Source organism: Oryzias latipes, chromosome 10, assembly GCF_053564925.1.
Source record: "Oryzias latipes strain Hd-rR chromosome 10, Olatipes_Hd-rR_3.1".
Classification (NCBI taxonomy): domain Eukaryota; kingdom Metazoa; phylum Chordata; class Actinopteri; order Beloniformes; family Adrianichthyidae; genus Oryzias; species Oryzias latipes.
This window is the reverse complement of record NC_136246.1, coordinates 11,972,276-11,995,221: the sequence shown is the minus strand read 5'-3', so window position 1 is coordinate 11,995,221 and position 22,946 is coordinate 11,972,276. Positions and strand designations below refer to the sequence as shown.

The following is a 22,946-nucleotide window of genomic DNA, read 5'->3' as shown; positions in this document are numbered from 1 at the left end:
GTTTTGTAGTTTAATTTCATTGGATTTATATTAAGGAAAAGAAGTTGCAGCATTGATTAAAAAAGGATAAAAGAGACATTTACTGTCTAAGTCTTATGTTACATCTGTAGAACTGTACTGAGAGTTGGGTTTTGTTTTGGAGCACATTCATATGTTTTGTTTGTAAAAAAAAAAGATAAAATATTAGGTTAATTGCATTTTACATGACTAGAAAAGCAATGATTATTCATAAAAATCTATGAAAGACATACAAAACAAATGAAAAAGCAGTCTGCCCTCCCTCTTGTGTCTAAACTCTTGTCACCTCACTTCTGGGTTAGTTAGCATATGAACTGGCAGCTGGTGTGTGTGTGTGGGGGGGGGGGGGGGGGGGGGGGTGAAATTTGACTCCAGCAACAGGGATGATTGAGGAGCAGGCTGCAGCATGAGGAAAAGACTTAAGCATGTAAGAGGAAATGACATCCTACAGTTGACCAGTTCATTTTATATCTGTAAAGAATATTCAAGAAGCATTTAGACATGTTCAGCCATATGCGTGTGAAACTTGGTGTGGATATTTGAAGCATAAGTAATTTTAAAACACACTTGTTTGGAGTCCAGACGGAAAAAGCACAGGTTTTGGGATGAATCAGGATTTTTTTAAAATCATCTGTTTCACCTGGACTTCTGAAAAAAATATGGAAGGCAGCAAACACAGATCCCTACATTTAAAAAAATAAATGGTGTTGATATATGATGATTAAGTTATGAAAAAAAATAGGTGTTTGTAGTTTTGCCTAAAAAGACGTTTTCGGACCTTTTTGGATGTAATGCTCTCTAAGATGTCACCTGTAACTTCAATCATTCTGAATTTTTTTAGGAAGCAGTAGCACATAAATGCCTATGAAAGTTGAATTCTTGGTGCTGATAACCTAAACAGAATTTATGCTAAAAATCTTTGTTCAGTCCAAAATTTCATTAAAAAAATCAAGTGATGAAGTTTCTCGTAGACCCTATAGTGTTACATATCAAAGCTGGAGGTTATTAAAGGCATCTAATTCTGAAATCTCAGCTTCCTGAGACAAACGGCTGATTTATAATAAATTTCTATTATTTGGGTGCACATAATCGACCACTTCCTGTTACGCAGGCACCGTCAGGTGTACACCCATGAAACTTTACATGATGAGAGAGGACCCTTCTGAGTATCTCCAGTTTTAATTTCATGCACATCGGACAAAGCAAAGAGAAAATACAGGGCAGAATGTGCCCAATGCAATAACTAGGTGGCGCTATAGAGCTCGTCCAAGATTGTCATATCCATGGGTTCAGAATAGAAGCTTCATCATATCCATTGAATTTCAGTGAGATTGGACAAGGAATGTGCACGTGAGAGCAACTTTTGTGTGCATAGCGAGATGCCCAACTTTGCCGCTCTGTCACGACCACACCCCCGCATTGAAAGTTATGGTTTTTTGTCAGAGTAAACTTCAATGGCTTTTCAACAGGTGGACGTCATTTTCAGGTGTGTCGGCTCATCCTACTCGGAGTAGTGATGATCCAAGTAAAACATGTCATTTCCTCTTGCCAGCAGGTGGCGCTACACTTTTTCCAGATTTTTTCACTGCAGATGTGTTCAGAGTCAGACTACAATCATGCACATCAATTTTGGATCAGATTGGATTATGCATGGCTGAGTAATGGCCATTTTTCTTTTCATGGCGTGTTTTCGAAACGACCTCCAATTTTGACGCGCCGCCATGGTCACAAACATCCATAAAAACTTAAAAGCTTTGCAATTTAACATCGGACATGTGTCTAGTTTACAAAACCAAAGTTTGGAGTCATTACTCTCAAATCTCTAGGAGGAGTTCGTTCTAGAGCGAGGCCTGCAAATGACCAAAATACAGCAAAAATGACATATTGTCATCAAAATATCAGACTTCCTGTGCGACTGACAGCTTGGTCCCAAGAGACTTTTTTGTAGGTTTCTATCCGATGAACATGCCCTGTTAAAATCAGGTTTGTACTATAAAGCATATGGAGGTGCTCGCGAAAACAAATTTTGCAGGTGGCGCTATTGAGCCATTTTTGTTTACCTATGCCGTTCTCCTATAAAATATGAAATTTTTCGCGACTCCTGATGTGTATACAAAATTTGGTGAGTTTTGGGGTATGTTAAAGGCCTCAAAAAGGCGACGGAAAAGTCGGAAGAATAATAATAATAATAATAATAATAATAATAATAAACCTAACAGATACAATAGGGTCCTTGCACTCCGTGCTCGGGCCCTAATAATAAACCTAACAGATACAATAGGGTCCTTGCACTCCGTGCTCGGGCCCTAATAATAAACCTAACAGATACAATAGGGTCCTTGCACTCCGTGCTCGGGCCCTAATAATAATAATAATAATAATAATAAACATTCGAATTACAATAGGGTCCTTGCACTCCGTGCTCGGGCCCTAATAATAATAATAATAATAAACATTCGAATTACAATAGGGTCCTTGCACTCCGTGCTCGGGCCCTAATAAACATTCGAATTACAATAGGGTCCTTGCACTCCGTGCTCGGGCCCTAATAATAAACCTAACAGATACAATAGGGTCCTTGCACTCCGTGCTCGGGCCCTAATAATAACTCTAACAGATACAATAGGGTCCTTGCACTCCGTGCTCGGGCCCTAATTAAAGCTACAAGTAGCATTTAGCGGGCCCGAGCACGTGCGACCGCCTGGCACGAGCGACCGCCCCGTGAGCAACGCCTTGTTCGAGCCATTCTCTTTGTTCTTTCTTGTTCTTTTCTGGAGCTCCAAGCTAATGTTAACATGACAGCAGCCTGTGGGGGGGGGGAACTGTATTCTGTTGCTTGTTGTTTTCAGTTTGAGAAACAATCAATGATGATAATTGCCATCACTGTCCCTAAGGATGAGAACAATTGAACTCTTCTAATTTCTACTACAATATTTAGACAAGTGTCAGCTATGTCTGATAACTTGGTTAATTAGCTGGACTGGGATCTTACAAAGTGCAGGTGGTTTGATGTCCAATGTGATGAGTCTGTGGACAGCAGCAGTACAAACTTTTGGAGTCCACAAGAGAAGAACTCTTGACACAACTGCCCTAACAGACAACTACAAGAGGAGTTGAAATGTATAACATGAAGGAATTTTTGTGCAGAAAAAGGTACCTTTAGAAAAGCTGGTAGCAGTGACTGCAGACAGGGCTCCTGCTATGATCAATAGAAAAACGGGTTTCATCACTCACTGTAAAGCTGACCCAGACTTCCCAAAATGTCTTCATTACTGCTGCGTCATTCACCAGTAGGCCCTATGTGCAGAAGTGTTTGGCTCTAGACACATGATGACTCCTATTGTGAAATCAACTTCTGCTGCAAAGCAAAACGGCACAGGATTTTCAAGGTGCTATTGGAGGAGCAGTCTGCTGAATATGGTTAATATGAATATGGTAAATCTGAACTCGCAGTTTGACTGATATTACTGGAAAACTAAATCACTTGAACTGTGATCTGCAAGGCAATGGCAAAACTATATTTTTCATGGAACAGCCTGCAGTGTTCCTTGTGGGGATCTTTTCTGTCAGGGCTTGGTCGGTGGTTGTTGCTGCAGTTGTCACACTTGCTGGGGCAGCTGGAGTTTAACTTTGCAGCCTCACGGCTGTGAAGTGGACCACGTTGATGTTCCAGTCAGGGTGGTTACTGTGGGGATGTTCCTATGACGAGATTTATAGAAATTTCTCTATGATTAAAAATAGACGAGAGTTATTTCATGAAGACACATATATGCACTAACATTAAAAAAGTGTTTATGTGACCTCAGAACATGGACATTGTAGGGAATCGAACCCCATCCCAGTAACTGAGAGTACCATTACCAATGTCTTGCTTTTTTTGAGGTCACATGGCAAGGAAAGCAAAACCTGCATCATATATAACTAGGCCATAGGAATGCAATAGATACATAAATTTCAATTACTTTCTAAAGTACTTTTTAAGTACTTCGAATATGTTTGTACATCAGATGGTTTGAAATTTAGAAATATGCAAAAAAAAGCATTTTGATTCTTTACTCAATTGCTAATTACAGAAAAAAAATGTAAATTTGTAATGCCTAATATGTATTCATGATGCAGGAAAAGAAACCACATTTCCATAAAGTCAGAGGATTGTGACTTAACAGAGATAAAAATGTCGCAGATGCGTCATTTCTCCCCGCCTCCTTCGCCACAACAACTGACACCAGCATGTATTTAGTTCAACATTTGACATTAAGTCAGAGGATTGTGACTTAACAGAGATAAAAATGTCACAGATGCGTCATTTCTCCCCGCCTCCTTCGCCACAATAACTGACACCAGCATGTATTTAGTTCAACATTTGACGTTTTACATTAAGTCAGATGTTTGTGACTTAACAGAGATAAAAATGTCGCAGATGCGTCATTTCTCCCCGCCTCCTTCGCCACAATAACTGACACCAGCATGTATTTAGTTCAACATTTGACGTTTTACATTAAGTCAGATGTTTGTGACTTAACAGAGATAAAAATGTCGCAGATGCGTCATTTCTCCCCGCCTCCTTCGCCACAATAACTGACACCAGCATGTATTTAGTTCAACATTTGACGTTTTACATTAAGTCAGATGTTTGTGACTTAACAGAGATAAAAATGTCGCAGATGCGTCATTTCTCCCCGCCTCCTTCGCCACAATAACTGACACCAGCATGTATTTAGTTCAACATTTGACGTTTTACATTAAGTCAGATGTTTGTGACTTAACAGAGATAAAAATGTCGCAGATGCGTCATTTCTCCCCGCCTCCTTCGCCACAATAACTGACACCAGCATGTATTTAGTTCAACATTTGACGTTTTACATTAAGTCAGATGTTTGTGACTTAACAGAGATAAAAATGTCGCAGATGCGTCATTTCTCCCCGCCTCCTTCGCCACAATAACTGACACAAGCATGTATTTAGTTCAACATTTGACGTTTTATATTAAGTCAGACGTTTGTGACTTAAAAGAGATAAAGATGTCCCTTTCTCCTTCGCCACAATCATCAACAGTCACTTACATGTTTAAAACGACAAAGAATCCCATCATGATCACTAAAGTATGTTTGTACAACTGTACATTCGACTTTATATTTTGTTGTTTTTAAGTACACATGATCGATTATCGTATTTTTTAACGTTGTGTTTTCAGAAACCAGTTGAATAAAACCTTTATGTGCCATGAAATCAGTTATTGTCTTTGAGTTTACTAGATTGTCATTGAAATCACCCATTATAGCAATGGTATCACCCAGGGGCTCCAACAGATCGACTAATTTCTTAAGGTTTTCTCTAAATAATGAAATGGCATATGATGGTGGACGATACAGAACTGCCACGACTATGTTCGATTTAATAAATCTGTGCACTAAACATTCAATATCTACACTTTGTACCTCTACATGTTCAAACAGGATATTTTCAACGGTGTACATTCCAACACCACCATGTTTTAAGCCTTTAATGACATTCAGTCTAGGATCTACTCCACTATAAGACAGTGAGCGTGGCATACTATAAAAATTGTAGCCACTGATGTTCAATGCATCAGTAAAAGGGGCATTTGGAAGCCATGTTTCAGTTACAGCTATGCAGTTAGCATGTAACTGTTTTGTGCACAAAGCTAAGTCCTTTACATGCCACTCTAAATTTTGCACATTCATAAGGAAAATGCTAAAGTCACATGAACTAGAAGTGAGATTTTCTTTATTTATTAGATATTGAGGCATGTTTGCCACATATTCAGAAACTGTTTTGTTACAATAAATGGCCTGTTCCTTAAAATCTTGAATAATTAAACCAGACAAACTTGTTACGCGGCTTAATGCAACATAAGCCTGCCCAGGAGCAAAGGTTTTTTTCAAAGACACAACAACATTATCAATGGTAAGACCCTGAACTTTATGAACAGTACAAGCCCAAGCAAGTTTTAGAGGAAACTGACGTCTCAGACCACCTCTTCCTGTGAGTCGTTCCTCTTCTGGAACAATGGCTACAGAACCTGAGACAAGCCCTGGATGATTTTCATACTGTTTCTTCCGTTGTCTTCCAATGTCTTTATTATCAAAATTCACAAAAACAATTTGTGGAAAGTCAGAGTTTCTATAGACAATATCAGTCACAATTCCACATGCACCATTGACAAGACCATCTGCCACATCAACATTTTTACAAAGCATGACACGTGCATTTTTCCCCAAAAGAAGTCTTCCTGCTAAACAAGTATTGTTAGCGTTTGAATGATTACCACTTAGTAACACTTGTCTACCTGTTTCCTTACAATTTACATAATCTTGAGCTTTAATAGTTACATAATCTGGACAGGATGAATGTAGATGGGTTAAATTATGTTGATTTACTTGACCATTAGTTGGGAAAATATGTAAAGCAGCGCTGCCTTCTCCCGTTTCACGTGACTTCAATTGTTGGATATCACTTTTTAACATTTCAGTACCTTTGCATCGTGTCCTAACTCTGCCGAGTAATTTGGCAAATTCCTGATCTTTTTGGCGTACAATGGTTTCCAGGCAAACAATTTTAAACACACCACACCAAAGATCCATACCCACATTTTCTACATACAATGGTTTTCCTCTCACTGGAGGTAATTGAAAGAAATCCCCAACTGCAATAATACAAACATTTCCAAACAATGCAGAGTTACCAGTTTGCTTTATTTGCCTCAGACGCCCATGAATATATGCTAATAAATTATGATCTACCATGGATATTTCATCAATTATCAAAATCTGTAAACTGCTGTAAATGGCACGTAAAGAATTTAATTTTTCCTCACCCAGTGGTGTGTAAGGTAAGCGGACATCTTTACCAATACAGAAAGTGTTGTGTATAGTACTTGCTTGTACATTAAACGCAGCAATTCCTGTGGGAGCTGTCAACAAAACACAGATGTCATCTACATGACGACAAAGAGGAGACAATAGTCTATTTGATTCATATTGTATTGCTTTAATTAGGTGAGTTTTACCAGTCCCTGCACCTCCTGTTATGAACAGGTGGAATGGTTCTGGCTTTTTTCCCAAAACCTTTTCCACACACCATTTTCTCACTTGGTAAAAAATATCCATCTGAATTTCATTTAAAGAGCGAATTAAAGCCAAGCCATCACTACGAGGCATTTTTGTTTTATTCAGTTGAAAGAAATGGCTATGTTGAGCTGAAACTCTTAAATCAGGAATATCAAATTCCTGTTCATCATCTACACTTTTTTGGTTCTGCAACAACTCTTGACACTCAAGTCTTTCCAATTCTTGCTCAGGGCATAATTCACACCAGCCATCTTCAACTACACCAGCATTATCTATCCCTTGCTGAGCATTAACCAATTTATCACCATCAATTTCAAATTTACTTCTGTTTAATGTTACCACGGACTTTACCAACTGCAGACCTGAATTACCAAGTCTTATCGTGCCCTTATGAAAAAAGTCTTGATACGTTTCAAAACCTTGAGGTTTCAGCTGGCTATCGCTGTAGTATGGCAAAAACAACTGCAGATTGCTTTGATAAAACAGTTCAGGCTGTTTTGTTTCAGAGAACTTAACGTAACGTACAACAGCAGGTTGTGTGCGGGTTCTTTTCACAACATATCCAGTGTTGTTGTTCAACTTTATTCGCTTAGCAGCACTTTCATTTTTTGACAACACACGAAATTCGGAAGCAAATACTGCTAAACACATTGAAGGAAAATCATCACTCTTAGGTCTGTTCTTATATCTATCCACAATGCTTGTCATCCACATATCATCTGTACTAACAGAATGCTTTGATGCTTTTTCTTTTAGTACTTTTAACGGTAAACTCATTTTAACAGTATTTTCACCAACAGGAAGAAACACAACTTTCCGAGAGCACTCTTTCAAATGTGCATTTGTCAGTCTATAAACACTTTCTTGAGCAGATACATCTCTGTTGTGCAAATATGTACTGCCTAATGTTTTTAGACTCTCTTTGGCAGAAGCATTTCCATCCCTGCTTGCTTCCTTTTGTGCACACTGCAATAATAAACCCATTTCCTTCTCTGATTTAGAGATGTAAGAAATGATGTACACAACACATGCGTATGCGTCGACAACAAACTGTATATCCATATTAGCATTCCAGCATTTTAACAGTGGCTTGCTATATTGATTAATCCAAACTTCTTTAAGTTGACGTTTCAGCACAACATGGGTTTTCCGAGCACAACAGTTATATGCAGTTTCAAATGTGCTTTGGTGTAACCCAACAGATTCAAACAAATCCTCAACATTGTCACAAGTTGGCCCATCAGTTGAGAGAGCAGCTTTAATGTGTGCAATCAATGCAGAAGCCTCTTTTTTCTTCAATTGCTGTGTCTGTGCATTTTCTTTACAGTTGCAAGACTCTTTCTGTGATAACACACATTGACAAGACTGTGTCTCTTCAGCACTTGTGCTACGTGATATGAATGTACGCGCAGAAGGTGGTCTAGGAAAATTAAAACGACACACAGTTCCTTTTTTTTTACATGTTTTCGCATGTGTTTCAGAGTGTTTTTGCACAGATGTTACAATTTCCAGTAAGTCAATATTTGATGGTAACTCACAAGTCACATAACGATCAATAAATGCAATCACTTCAGCATCTGTATTTCTGTCAATTACAGGTGCATCCTCTATCCAAAACAGGCAATGAAGATGTGGTGAGCCTCGTTGCTGAAACTCCACCCTATAAAAATAATCCTTAATTTTTCCTATAGGACATGCAGGCGACATAAGAACCTCTTTCAGAAAACAATGCCAACGAAAATCAAACATCCGAGCAGCAGTGACAGGATTCCGACGCAAAAGCTCACATCTGTCTGCCCATTCCAACTGCTCCACAGTTTCAGTTCTACCTTCGTGCTTCAGAATGCAGGAAAGTAAATTCTTCCACCGCATATCAGCTGAAGAAAATGAACAGAACCATGTGGGGATTCCAAGCTGCCTCACACAAGCCATGAGGTCTTTCTGGGCCGCCTGCCAAAAAGCTGGCGTACCTCTAATTGGTTTTAAAAATCGGTACCCATCATCAAATTCCAACATCCTTTTAATGGAATCATCACTATTCAACAACTCTCCAGTAACTACTCGTTTATTTTTAAAATTATACTTACCTTTTCTTACTGCAATCGAAACATTTGAAACGACCTTTTCTAATTCTGTCATATATTGGGCAAAAAAAATATATTCCACATTTTGTGCAAAACGACAATCAGCATTAAGAATCCTGTTGTTAAAATATCGTGATAGAGTTAAAGGATGTTGTCTTCCATCATGATATGTTGGTCCACCCTTGGGAAACAACACAGGAAAACACTTAGCCTCATTTGTAATATCGGACAACAACTTCACCGGACTATTGCCTTCAGCGGGAGCTACATTCAAAATGTGATCAAAATATTGATCCAAAGCCTCTTGACCAATGTCTACTGGCATTAGACAAGTGTCCTGGAACATGCAATGCTGCTGTCTATCATGCAGAAGTTCATCTCCTAAAACATTTGAAACGTCAACATCTGCAGTGCATTCAACATTTTTTTCTACAACATCAGATTTTTCTTTACAAAAACCATTAATCCAATCATTATTAAATTTCACGTTGTTATAATAAGAATTATGGCTTTGTAAAAACTGTAAAGCCTGCTTAACACGTTCCGTATCAACATACTGATATTCATAATGTCCTTTATAAGTAAGCTTCCGTTTTAATTTCACAGGCACAAGAGAACCCTCAATAGACATGCGTGGTAACAAAAAACTGGTTTGTTCAGTATTTGCAGGAACACAAGTAATAGGTCCATGCACACCATTCTGCCCACCTTTGGGCAATGCTAACAGTTTCATAAATGGAATATGTAACGCTATTAGATGTTGTTCTAATTGATTTAAACATGCCAATTCTGCTGGTATAGGTTCAAGTTCTAAGTTATTTTTAACACTTTCAGCTGGTACTTGACCTTTTTTTATTTTAGCATGACACGTGTAACAAATCCACAACTTGCTTCTTGGTGTTTTCATCCATTCACAATTTTTTGAGCAGTTAGCATTACAGGTATGCAAATAATCAGAAGTGATACATTGATCAGCAATAAGTTCAAGTCCTGCATTACTGTAGGACTCTTTTCTACAATGTAATACTTGATGTTCAAATAACAACCTATGACATACACAACAAACAAACCCGGGTCCATCCTTAACTTTATCCAAAAATTGTTTCATCACAACATCAAACTCTTCTAACCGTTCTTTATTCAATTGTCGCTTCAATTTATTCCCATCCAACACACTTTTCCTAAAGTGAGGATCTTGATGATATTTTCTAGAACTCAGTGCTTTAACATTTTCTCTATGAGTAACATTACTGTGATATTTTCTAGAACTCAGTGCTTTAACATTTTCTCTATGAGTAACATTACTGTGATATTTTCTAGAACTCAGTGCTTTAACATTTTCTCTATGAGTAACATTACTGTGATATTTTCTAGAACTCAGTGCTTTAACATTTTCTCTATGAGTAACATTACTGTGATATTTTCTAGAACTCAGTGCTTTAACATTTTCTCTATGAGTAACATTACTGTGATATTTTCTAGAACTCAGTGCTTTAACATTTTCTCTATGAGTAACATTACTGTGATATTTTCTAGAACTCAGTGCTTTAACATTTTCTCTATGAGTAACATTACTGTGATATTTTCTGGAACTCAGGGCTTTAACATTTTCTCTGTGAGTAACATTACTCTGATATTTTCTTTTACTCATTTCCTTAACATTACATTTGTGTAACAAATCCAATTTATACTTGTTTTTACTTCCATTTTTTTTTTTATCTCTGTGTAAAGGATCAGTTCTGTATTTTGCAGCACTACGTTCTTTAACACACGTTCTATAGATAGCATTTTTCTTATACTTATTTTTACTCAATTCCAATGCTCTGGATCTATGCAAAGAATCAGATTCATATTTCCTTTTACTCATATCTTTTTTCTTTTGTTTATGCTGTTCAATTATTTGATAATGCATTTTGTGGTAAAAGGATCTCTTTTTTTTTAGATACTTAGAAAAAGAAGATTCACCAACTGAATCACAACTAACATTATGTGGTTGAAAAGAACGGCATCTTAGCAGTGGTGTGTCAGAACAAATACTATTGCTTTTACACCAATTGGCACATCCAGCTTCACCACTACAATGAACACAGACAACAACCTCATAATATTTCTTATCACATTCTCGCAAATAAATTCCTTGATTTCCAAATATTCTATTTACAGGCTTATACTTTCTCCATATGCTACCATTGTGTACAAAAATTTCTACTCCCAAAACATTTGAAGTAGCTTGAATGTCAATCTCAGATACAAAACTGCCAACATATTTCATACGTGACTTCTGAATGTACTCAGACACTGTTCCATAGCCTTTCTCCAGCAACTTCATATGAATGTCACTGTTCTTTAGCATAAACTTAACAACAGCCAGTCGAACTCTTCTATGACAATTTTCAGATCCACTAATGACTCGAGAAATAGCACGAAAAAAACTATTGCCATCATTTAATGTGACCTCTGTCTTACAAATAGAACCAAGCGTTACATTATTAGTTGGAATGTCTTCATACTGCTTCACAAAATCTAAATCAATATGTTTTGACAACAAAACTGCACTCTCAAACGACAATGGATAAAAACTGAAAGCATTTTCAACTAAATTGTTACTTTGATAGATTTCACTGTTTTGGTGATCATTGTTAACCAATGCACTAAACAAAACTTCATTACAATCACCAACTTCAGACCTGCCATGTTTAACACTCTTGCAATCTCCTTCTGACAGCATTTCTGAGTCTCTTTTGCGTTGCCTCATATTATGACCCAAATTATTTTTTTCCATAGATTTACACAACCCAAAACAACGCTGCTGCTGAAAAATTTCAACGCAAGTTACAACTTCATAATGACACTCATTTATATTTTGCAAATATATGCCTTGTTTAGATATGGCCTTACGTTGACAGGCATATTTCAACCAACGTTCATTGTGAAATGTATACACACTCACACCCAAGTAGTCAGCTGTAGCTTGAATTTCAACCTCTGTAGCCCAACTACCAGAAAATCTCATTCTAGAAACATTGAGATATTCATCCACAGACATATTTTCAGATCTCAAAAGAGAACTATAATTTCCAACATTCTTTTGTAAATGTGTGACAACTGCACGTCTTAACTTTATGTGATTTTTCTCTGTACCACTAATAACTTTGGACACAGCCCTAAAAAAACAATTGCCATCGGCTACTATATGATCAGTTTGACATGGAATTCCCAACATATCAACCTCTAGAGGGTTAGAACAAGCAGTGTTTTCACAATGCACATTCAGTTGTTTACACAATGCTTGTGTAACATCAAAATCAACAGGGTAAAACTCAAGTTTCTTTGATGAAACATCACCAAGAAACTCAACATCCAAACTAGCTTCATTAGCATCATACCATTTTGTCTTCTTTGATTCACGTTGCACAGTAGAAAGCTTACGCTTTCTGTTACTTTCATGCAACAGTAAGGGACTAGTTTGAACATCTAAACTGCACCCGAAACCAAACTGTGACCCAGTATTTAATCCAGTTTTACAATCCTTCTCAAGCACACTTTGTTTATTTTTCTCACTATGATCATTGTCAGTAACAGCAACGGATGCAATTTCAAAAGCCATTTCTTTCCCTGCAAGTGAAATACTCAAGCAACAAATATAATTGTATAAATCATTAAGACTAGGAAGGTACATGATAATACTTCTTCCATTTACATCTGCCATTCCAGTACCACTGCGTGCATGTGAATCCACCACAGCATAATGGCCGTTTTCTGAAATAACAGCACAAGTACTACTGCCTATGGTCAAAAAACATGTTTTATACTTGACAAGCATGTGCTCCAGTCCCTTTTTAAGAGTTATCACTTCACCACTGTCAACAAATTTACCATTACTCACATTAACAATCCCAGAAACGTATTCACCATACTCAAACTTAAATAATTTACCATCAATTTCAGAATCCATGGGCAAATCAGGTACTGACAAAAACTTCAAATTTCCAGGGATGATTTTGTTTTCACACACCGAGGAGTAAAGCTGATCACCAAGAAACACAACATGGTCCAAGTCTGTTGCCTCCCACTCAAAAACACTACGATCCGTGTGTTTAGCCATACTCACCAGGGCTATTGCCATGCACTGCACACCTCTGTTTTGAAGCTGCCGATCTCCTTGATGAAAAGATCCCCTTACACAACGTTCTGTGTCAAATCTGTTACAATTGTTTTCATTTAAAATCACTGAAGATGATTTTTTTTTTAAATTAATGCATTTTTTTCCAATTTTCAATGAATTTTTGCGTTCCATTAACACTTTACATTGTTCGCCAACCACAACTTTGTCATTTAACTCCTGAACATGTTCTTTTATAAAACCAGTCTGTCTTTTGCCCAAAACTGACTGATTCACACGTGCATCCTCTGCTCCCAAACCAAATGTATTATTACACCCATCCCAAGAAGCTTCTTTCACAAACATTGAACTGATGCCAAACCATTCTGCATTCAAAGACTTTTTCAAGTTCCAAATGTGCAACATCAAGTCATTAAAGCAACTGTTGAAAACAGCCACAGATGTTCCAATATTAGAAAACATTCCAGATGAATCTCGTGCACCACAATCGACCACAACAAAATACTCTTTGTGATGAATGACAGCACAAACGAAACCCTGCAAATCCAACAAACACAGATCTTCCTCCATCAGTCGCTCCTGCATCATTTCATACAGTGAAAAATCTTCACTCTTTGAATCACCAGAATACACAGGCTCATTGATAGCAACATCCCAAATTCTTCCAAACACACTGAGCTTTTCAGAAACCTTGAATAACTTTTCGGAATTGTTCACACATCCATCACTTCCATTAAATGAACAAACCAACTGCACACCTTCATTTCTAATATTGTCAACATCAGCGTCCCTCCATGTACACACTGGAGCAACAACATGGTTGATTGCAGCCACAACACAACATGTAAGAGATGTTGTACTATCACTTGAATGTGTTAATCTTACTTTCATTCCAGAAATCAAAGGCTTCTGTATTTGCTCCTGACACACACAACCAGAAGTTTTACCTTCTTCTTGAACCTTACACACTTTGGTGCGACGCATATTAAATCCCTTCTTTCGTGGCATCTATAAAAAAAATATATAAAAATGAAACCACCAGTAAAATAAGATCATCATTTCTATTATGTATACCTAAAGCAATACATTTATGCCACACAGACCAATAATCAAAAACAAACAATATTTTCAGACTATTGGAAAATAGTTCTACACAAATAAAAGTAAAAATAATAATAAATGTGTCCTAAAATACAGTGTTCCCCAACCCCCGGGCCGCGGACCGGTACCGGTCTGTGGGTCATTTGGTACCGGGCCGCACAGAAATAATAACTTACTTCCGTTTTTTTTATATCTGAATCTGAAAGAAGTTTTATTTAGAAAAGTTGCCCGATTCTGTGTGACTGTCACACCCGTCTGTCAACAGTAACGCAGACCAAGGTGCTCCTCTCGGCCACGTGATAAGTTACTGCTAAAATAAAACCCAGAAGCTAGCAAAATGAGCCTAGGGGAAAAGGCCCGGCCAGGAGACAGGAGGAGCCTTCCACTTCCAGAAAAGAAAGCTACACTTAACAGACAGTACTTTTTTGCACCATGAGTATGAGAAGGGGGGAGGATGATGAGACCCATGCAATGTTCCATTCATGGGTGTCAAAATTAAAGCTCGGGATGTGTGTTGTCACGTATCTGTTACTCCTTCTGCGTGGCGTTGCTACAGTAATCCTCCACCAACATCTCAAAGACCGATCCATTAACTTAAAAAATGTGCAATAAAGTTTATTGAAAAAAGAAACCTTATCCGTGAAAACCTTGAATTACGTCATACCGGGCCGTGGCGCTAACTAGGTTGGGGAGCACTGCTATAGATTATTAAACACTGCAAATTTAACTTACCTTTACCAAACTCTTAACTGGCTTACAAAACAAAAGGCTCTCTGGAAAAACCAGCAAACAGCTCCTCTCTGTTGTCCAGAAATGGTCAGCCACTGGTGTGGAAGATCCCTCAGAGCAAAACTCTGGAGTTACAAATAAAATGTAAAAGGAATAAAAAAAATTAACATTTATTTAAAACAAATACATAAACTTTAATAGACATAAAATGGTAAATGCTCTCTGGGAGGCTAATCCATAGAGGAGGTCCATTAAAACTGAATGAGGCCTTTCAGTGTGTTTTAACTTTTGGGATAACCAAAAGGCCTGTATCAGAGGACCTCAGGGTCCAGAGGGGATCATACTTTAAAATATCAGATAAATATGAAGGCCCAAGACCATACAAACATTTATAAACTAATAAAAACTTTAACATCAATCCTAAAGCGAACAGGAGGCCAAGCAGCCATTTTAAAATCTGTGTTCCTGCAAATATATTCATACTGGCTGCCACACACTTATAGATTATTTGAAGAAATTTATACACAAATTTAACATGTGTCCTATATTAGATTATTAAACACTGAAAATTGAACATAAAACCTAAAAAGTACTAAATACGTTGGAACTGATCTTCAGTGGAAATACCCACGGGTCGGCAGGCGTTTATAAACCGCGGTCAGGTGAGCCGACATCTGTGGAAGTGCGGTCTCGCTAGCCGTCACTGACTTTTTGCATGCGGGTTTACATCATAGTTTACATCATAGTTTACGGTGCACACCGCCAGCGAGCTGAAAAGACGGTATAAAGCGCTAATATCACCCATGTCAGTTACTCATCAAATAACATGTACTGTGCTCAGAAATCAATGAGAGATATTGCAGCTCTAGATTGTCTTTTGATGTACAGATTTATTCCTTTATTGCATGTCTGACCATTCTATAATCAACTACCAAGAAGAATGTGTTTGTTTGAAATTATGCAATCAGACAGATTCTAAAGGTGAGTTTGAACACTAACAAGTGTTTTGTGTGTTGTTGAGCACGGCATGGAATGAAACAGAAATAAAGATTCTCCACGTAAAATGACATCTGATCCAGTCATGTCAATTCATTCTAAAGTGGCTTCTGTCCAAGATTACACAAAACTTTCAGTGGATTATTGTTGTTAATGATGTTCACTAATATAACAGCAAGTTTGAAGAAGATTTACTGTATAAAATTAGAGATATTGCCATTATAGTCTCACTGAGGCTGTCTCATTCAGTCAGCATAACATGGAAACCACCCAAAATGCCAATTTATTAAAAGATTACACAAACATTTCAATGGATTATTGTTAGTTATGCCTTTTCATTCATAGTATTACGTATAACCATCCAAAATAAAATTTGGTACAAAGGTGACGCCAAACATTTAACATATTATTGTTGGAAGTGTTGTTCACTAACTACACGGCAAGTTTAAACAAATTTGACTGAAGAATATAAGAAAGTCAAGTTATAGACCACTTCACAGTCATAGTGTAATATTTAAACCTTACAAAATACCCTTTTTTCAAAGGTGACGCTAAACGTTCACTGGATTATTGTTAGTAATGGTGTCCATGATCATCACAGCAAGTTTGAAGAAGAATGACTGTAGAAAAGTAAAGATATTGACATAATAGACCAATTCAGGCCTCCTTATTCATAGTATAAAATGTTTATAAACCGGTTAAAGTGGCATTTTGGGTGGATCAAATGTTCTTTAACTATGAAGGCAGGATGCCTAGGAGAATTAAACTTTAATATCTGTAATTTTCTCCTGTCAATATTCTTCAAAATTGCTGAGATTATCATGAACATTATTACCAACAATAATCCAGTGACTTTTTTGTGTAATCTTTTAATAAATTGGCATTTTGGGTGGTTTCCATGTTATATGCTGACTGAAGGAGACAGCCTGAATGAGACTATAATATCAATATCTCTAATTTTATACAGTAAATCTTCTTCAGGCTTGCTGTTATATTAGTGAACATCATTAACAACAATAATCCACTGAAAGTTTTGTGTAATCTTGGACAGAAGCCACTTTAGAATGAATTGACATGACTGGACCAGATGTGTCATTTTACGTGGAGAATCTTTATTTCTGTTTCATTCCATGCCGTGCTCAACAACACACAAAACACTCTTGTTAGTGTTCAAACTCACTTTTACATTCTGTCTGATTGCATATATTTCAAACACACACATTCTTGGTAGTTGATTATAGAATGGTCAGACATGCAATAAAGGAATAAATCTGTACATCAAAAGACAATCTAGAGCTGCAATATCTCTCATTGATTTCTGAGCACAGTACATGTTATTTGATGAGTAACTGACATGGGTGATATTAACACTTTATACCGTCTTTTCAGCTCGCTGGCGGTGTGCACCGTAAACTATGATGTAAACTATGATGTAAACTATGATGTCAACGCGCATGCAAAAAGTCAGTGACGGCTAGCGAGACCGCACTTCCACAGATGTCGACCGCGGTGTTTAAAAAGTATTATGTGAACTGCTATATATTTGATCAATTAGAAAGGAGTTTCACTACTTAATGTGGTTTAAAAACTGTAAAAACTACGTTCGAATTCCAAGAACTATAAAGATGGCGGAATGACTACAAAAACCGATCTCTGAAACGGATAGAAAGTTGTTGTTTGTCGATCAGTATCGATTCTACGTGTCATTTTGTACATTTGTGTCCGTTAAAAAGAAAATTCGTCGGTTGGTTTGCTTTAAAAAGTATTTTAAAAATTACGTTCGAATCAAATTGCCATGACCACTTCCGGTTCAACGAAGGAAAAGTTCAAATCATTTACGTTCGTCCTATCGATTTTAAACTTGTACGGTTTTTATTCAAAAAAATTGTTTATCAGAGGGTGAGTAGTGTTGTCTTAAGGCCTGTTCACACCGGGACGAATTTCGCCGGCGATTTTCGCCGACGTTTAACGCCTCGTGACTAAACAAAGGCCACCAACGAGAGTGTGCACACCGACGCGAAAAAACGCCAGGCGTTAAAGCGTCAAAAAAAAAAAACGCCTCGGGTTCGTTTTTTTTTTCGACGCGTCGCGTCGAAATCTACTCGACCAATGAGAACGGCGCTTTTGCTCACGTGTCTGGAGCTTCTGAAGTTACAGTAAAACACAACTTGGGGGCGCTCAAACACAAAACTGCCTTGCTGAGCACACATACCAGCGAAGAAGATAGACGCCAAGTAGCGTCTACACAGCCGCGAAGCAATAATGACGGACATTCTAAAACATCCCCGAACCAAGCACCAGTTGGAGCTACTGGTGCTTGAAATATTCATGTTTTCTTTGTTTGATTCTGACAAGCGTGTAAATACTTGCTCTCTTCTTCTGAGGGAAAAGCGAGTTTAAGAAGCGTAAAGTTGCGCAGCGCCACCTTGTGTACAGGAGTATTTCTGTTTTACATTAAGCGCCATCTAATGTCAGGGAATGAAATTGCATGTTCACTCCACTCATCGTCAGCGAAAATCGCCTGGGTGTGAACACAAAAAACGTGGCGAAAAACGCTGGCGAATAACGCCTGGCGAATATTCGTCCCGGTGTGTACGGGCCTTTAGTGTGAAAAAGGTCGTTGATTTACAGTAACGGTCCTTTTAAAGTCGCGGGAAAATTCATAATGGTCGTGACTAACCTCGAGTAAAGTTGAAGACCTCCTCCTTCTTCTCACTGGGGGTCCGGTGGTCTTCCTTGCTGGTCAGGAGCGTCGAAGATCGAAGTGTAGTAGAAATGAGGAAAGCCCTTAAAAGAGCTGTTTTTGCTCTAGTTCGGCAACCTTGAGTGAAATTCTCCGTGGGGTGTGGTTCTCCAGTCGTCCAGCAGGGGTCGAGTAGAGGGAAGATTGATATGAAAATCCCCTGGGGTGATTGGCTTGACCAGCTGCTTGACTCAAGGTTTCCCTTTTCTCGTTCGTATTTGATGAAGTAGGTTGATTACATGTTATTTTTTCATGAAATAATAGAAGTTCTACTTAGTTTAGTTCCTTATGTATGTGTAGAACATTTTATAGTAATTATTGTATTGATCATTAATCCGTTGTTGAACATTCTAGCTATTGAGTTTGTTCTCATTTGCATGAGCTCTCCCATGGACCAATCAGACAGCTCCGTTTTTAGTTTGACTCCCAAGGGTTGAAATCTAATAAAATTACATTCCAATCCCAAAGTGGTGGTGTGCTGTCTTCTTTGTGTTATGTCTGTGTGTTTTGTGGGTGATTCTGTTAGATAATTCTCACAAGAAACGTGTGCTATTCCGGGGTCGTGACGTCATACTTCCCATGATGCTTTGCTGGTGGGGGAAATTTCAAAAGAACTCTCTTTTTAATCCCTTGGAGAGTTTGTTTCCAATAAGCAATAATTTTACAGTACTGTTGAGATGTGCTTTGTATGATGTGAAGGGTAGAGTTCCAAAATATTTTTTAACTTAAAAACCATAACTTTGGGTGGTGTTGCCAACAAAGGTGTTCCAAGATACAGGCTGGTTCAACTTAACGTCAGTTCATTCTGAATAGAGTCAGTCTCCTGCAAAACAGTTGATCATCAAGTGATCCTCAGAAGACTCAGACTTTGTCAGAATTCCTGTTCTCTCCTGTAACTCCTGGAAAGCCTTCAAAGATCGGCATCATGCAGTTCCCTGAATTTCATAACAATTTGGACACCCCGTGCTTTCTACTTTTCTATCTCAGGTGTTTACATAAAGCGCTTGACACGAAACAAAAGTGGCGCATTACCGCCACCACCTAGTCTGGAGGGGAACTACTACTATTTAACACGGAGAATGACACCTATTTGTCAAAGTACAAACATAATACATATGAACATTTTACAAAGACTATTTATGAATCTGCTATGTTTTGACCATGGAAAACGTGGCCGATTTTCTAAATAATAAAATTACAAACACTTTGGTGGCGATTTAATGTATTTGTTCAGAAATAAACCCTCAAGTCATTAGTCTATGGCAATATTTTTTTTTTTTGCCGCTGAACGATTTACAGGGTCTTGCGAGGAGGCTTTTTTTCAGTAGTTTTCTCTTCCGTCTTACTGAAAATAGCTTTGAATATGAATCTGACCCTGTTCCTGTTGGCAATAATTCAACCATTTCTTGTGAGATCAAACCGAAAACGAGCAGATATGCAGCATCACAGGACAGCAAGGAGGAGAAGTTGACGTCTCAGAAGATTTCCTCTGGATGGCCTGGCCAGACATGAACAACCTGTGAGTCAAACTTAAAGTTTTTTTTTTTTTTAGTTTAACTTTTTTAGTTAAAGCATTTGTCACTAATTGTTCTTAAGGTTACACAATCTGCTGGGTAAGAGTTTAACATTCTTTTTCAACATTGAGTTGTATAGTCTAACTACATGAAACACTTGACACCTGAGTTCAAAGTTTAGTATTTTTTATTCAGAGTCAAACCATATCACTTGTTTGAAAACAAAAATACTTTCATTTATTAAATACTTTCATTTTTCACCCAGTAAAAAAAAAACACAAGATTTTTCAGCATTTAAAAATACTTCATAAACTAAAATGTAAGACATCAAAAATAAATAGAAACATTCAAAAAATGAGATTTAATTTCCTCAATGAAATACATTAATGTTCCATTTTACAGAGTCTTCCACGTCTCTACTGCTTTGCCAACAGAATAGGGTGATTAAGGTGGTTAAATGTTTCTCGTAGACCCTATAGTGCTGCTTATCAAACGTGGAGCTTTGTTAGATGCATCTAACTCTGAAATCTCAGCTTCCTGAGACAAACAGCTGAAAGGTTTTTTATCAGAGTAAACTTATACCCTTGTGAGGATCTCCTGTTGTAATTTTGTGAACATCGGACAAAGCACAGAGAAAATACAGGGCAGAATGTGCCCCATGCAATAACTAGGTGGCGCTATAGAGCTCGTCCAAAGTTGTCATATCCATGGGTTAAGAATGGAAGCTTCATCATATCCATTGATTTTCAGTGAGATCGGACAAGGAATGTGCACGTGAGAGCAACATTTGGGCATGGCGAGACGCCCAACTTTGCCGCTCTGTCACGACCACACCCCCGCTTTGAAAGTTATGGTTTTTTATCAGAGTAAACTTCAATGGTTTTTCAACAGGTGGACGTCATTTTGAGGTGTGTTTGCTCATCCTACTTGGAGCAGTGATGCTCCAAGTAAAACATGTCATTTCCTGTTGCCAACAGGTGGCGCTACACCTTTTCCGGATTCTTCCACCTCTGATGTGTTCAGAGTCAGACTACAATCATGCACATAAACTTTGGATCAGATTGGATTATGCATGGCTGAGTAATGGCCATTTTTCTTTTCATGGCGTGTTTTCGAAATGACCTCCATTTTCGACGCGCGCCACGGTTACAAACAACCGTAAAAACTTAAAAGCTTCGCAATTTAACATCGGACATGTGTTTAGTTTACAAAACCAAAGTTTGGAGTAATTATTCACAAATCTCTAGGAGGAGTTCGTTCTAGAAGGAGGCCTGCGAATGACCAAAATACACCAAAAATGACATATTGACACCAATATAGCAGACTTCCTGTGCAACTGACAGCTTGGTCCCAAGAGACTTTTTTGTAGGTTTGCATCTGATGAACATGTCCTGTAAATATCAAGCTTGTATGTTAAAGAACATGGCGGGGCTCGCGAAAACAAACATTGTAGGTGGCGCTATCGAGCCGTTTTTGTGCACTTATGCAAGTGCTGTCTATATAAGTTGGAGATATGTAAGAGGCATCTCATTCTGAAATCTCAGCCTCGTGATACAAACGGCTGATTTTTTATGAATTTTTAATTATCTGACTGCAACGCAATCAACCACTTCCTGTTTGGCGGTGGCTTGCGCAGGCACCATCAGGTGTACACCCATGAAACTTTAAACGATGAGAGAAAACCCTTGTGAGTATCTCCTGTTGTAATTTTATGAACATCGGAAAAAGCACAGAGAAAAGATAGGTCAGAATGCGACAAAAACTGTGTTTTTCAATAACTAGGTGGCGCTATAGAGCTCGTCCAAGATTGTCATATCCATTGGTTCAAAATGGAAGCCTCATCACCTCCATCGAATTTCAGTGAGATTAGACAAGGAATGTGCACGTGAGAGCAACTCTTCTGTGCACGGCGAGACGCCCAACTTAGCCGCTCTGTCACGACCACACCCCTGCGTTGAAAGTTATGGTTTTTTATGAGAGTAAACTTCAATGGCTTTTCAACAGGTGGACGTCATTTTCAAGTGTGTCGGCTCATCCTACTTGGAGCAGTGATGCTCCAAGTCAAACATGTCATTTCCTTTTGCCAGCAGGTGGCGCTACACTTTTTCCAGATTCTTTCACTGCAGATGTGTTCAGAGTCAGACTACAATCATGCATATCAATTTTGGATCAGATTGGATTATGCATGGCTGAGTAATGGCCATTTGTCTTTTCATGGCGTGTTTTCGAAATGACCTTGAAATCCGACGCGCCGCCACGGTCACAAACATCCGTAAAAACTTAAAAGCTTCGCAATTTAACATCGGACATGTGTTTAGTTTACAAAACCAAAGTTTGGAGTAATTATTCACAAATCTCTAGGAGGAGTTCGTTCTAGAAGGAGGCCTACAAATGTCCAAAATAGAGCAAAAATGACATATTGACACCAATATAGCAGACTTCCTGTGCGACTGACAGCTTGGTACCAAGAGACTTTTTTGTAGGTTTCCATCTGATGAACATGTCCTGAAAAAATCAAGCTTGTATGTTAAAGCATATGCGGGGGCT

At 38.1% G+C, this 22,946-nt stretch overlaps 1 long non-coding RNA gene across 1 annotated transcript; it reads right to left on the bottom strand.

Annotated features, from left to right (window-relative positions):
• Positions 1–6,078: 6,078 nt before the first annotated feature.
• On the bottom strand, positions 6,079–19,005 carry LOC144994853 (uncharacterized). The gene is made up of 3 exons (XR_013658509.1): positions 18,823–19,005; positions 15,150–15,271; positions 6,079–14,324 (listed from the first exon to the last, which is right to left on the bottom strand). It is a non-coding gene; the product is annotated as an uncharacterized LOC144994853 (long non-coding RNA).
• Between the last annotated feature and the right edge of the window lie 3,941 nt (positions 19,006–22,946).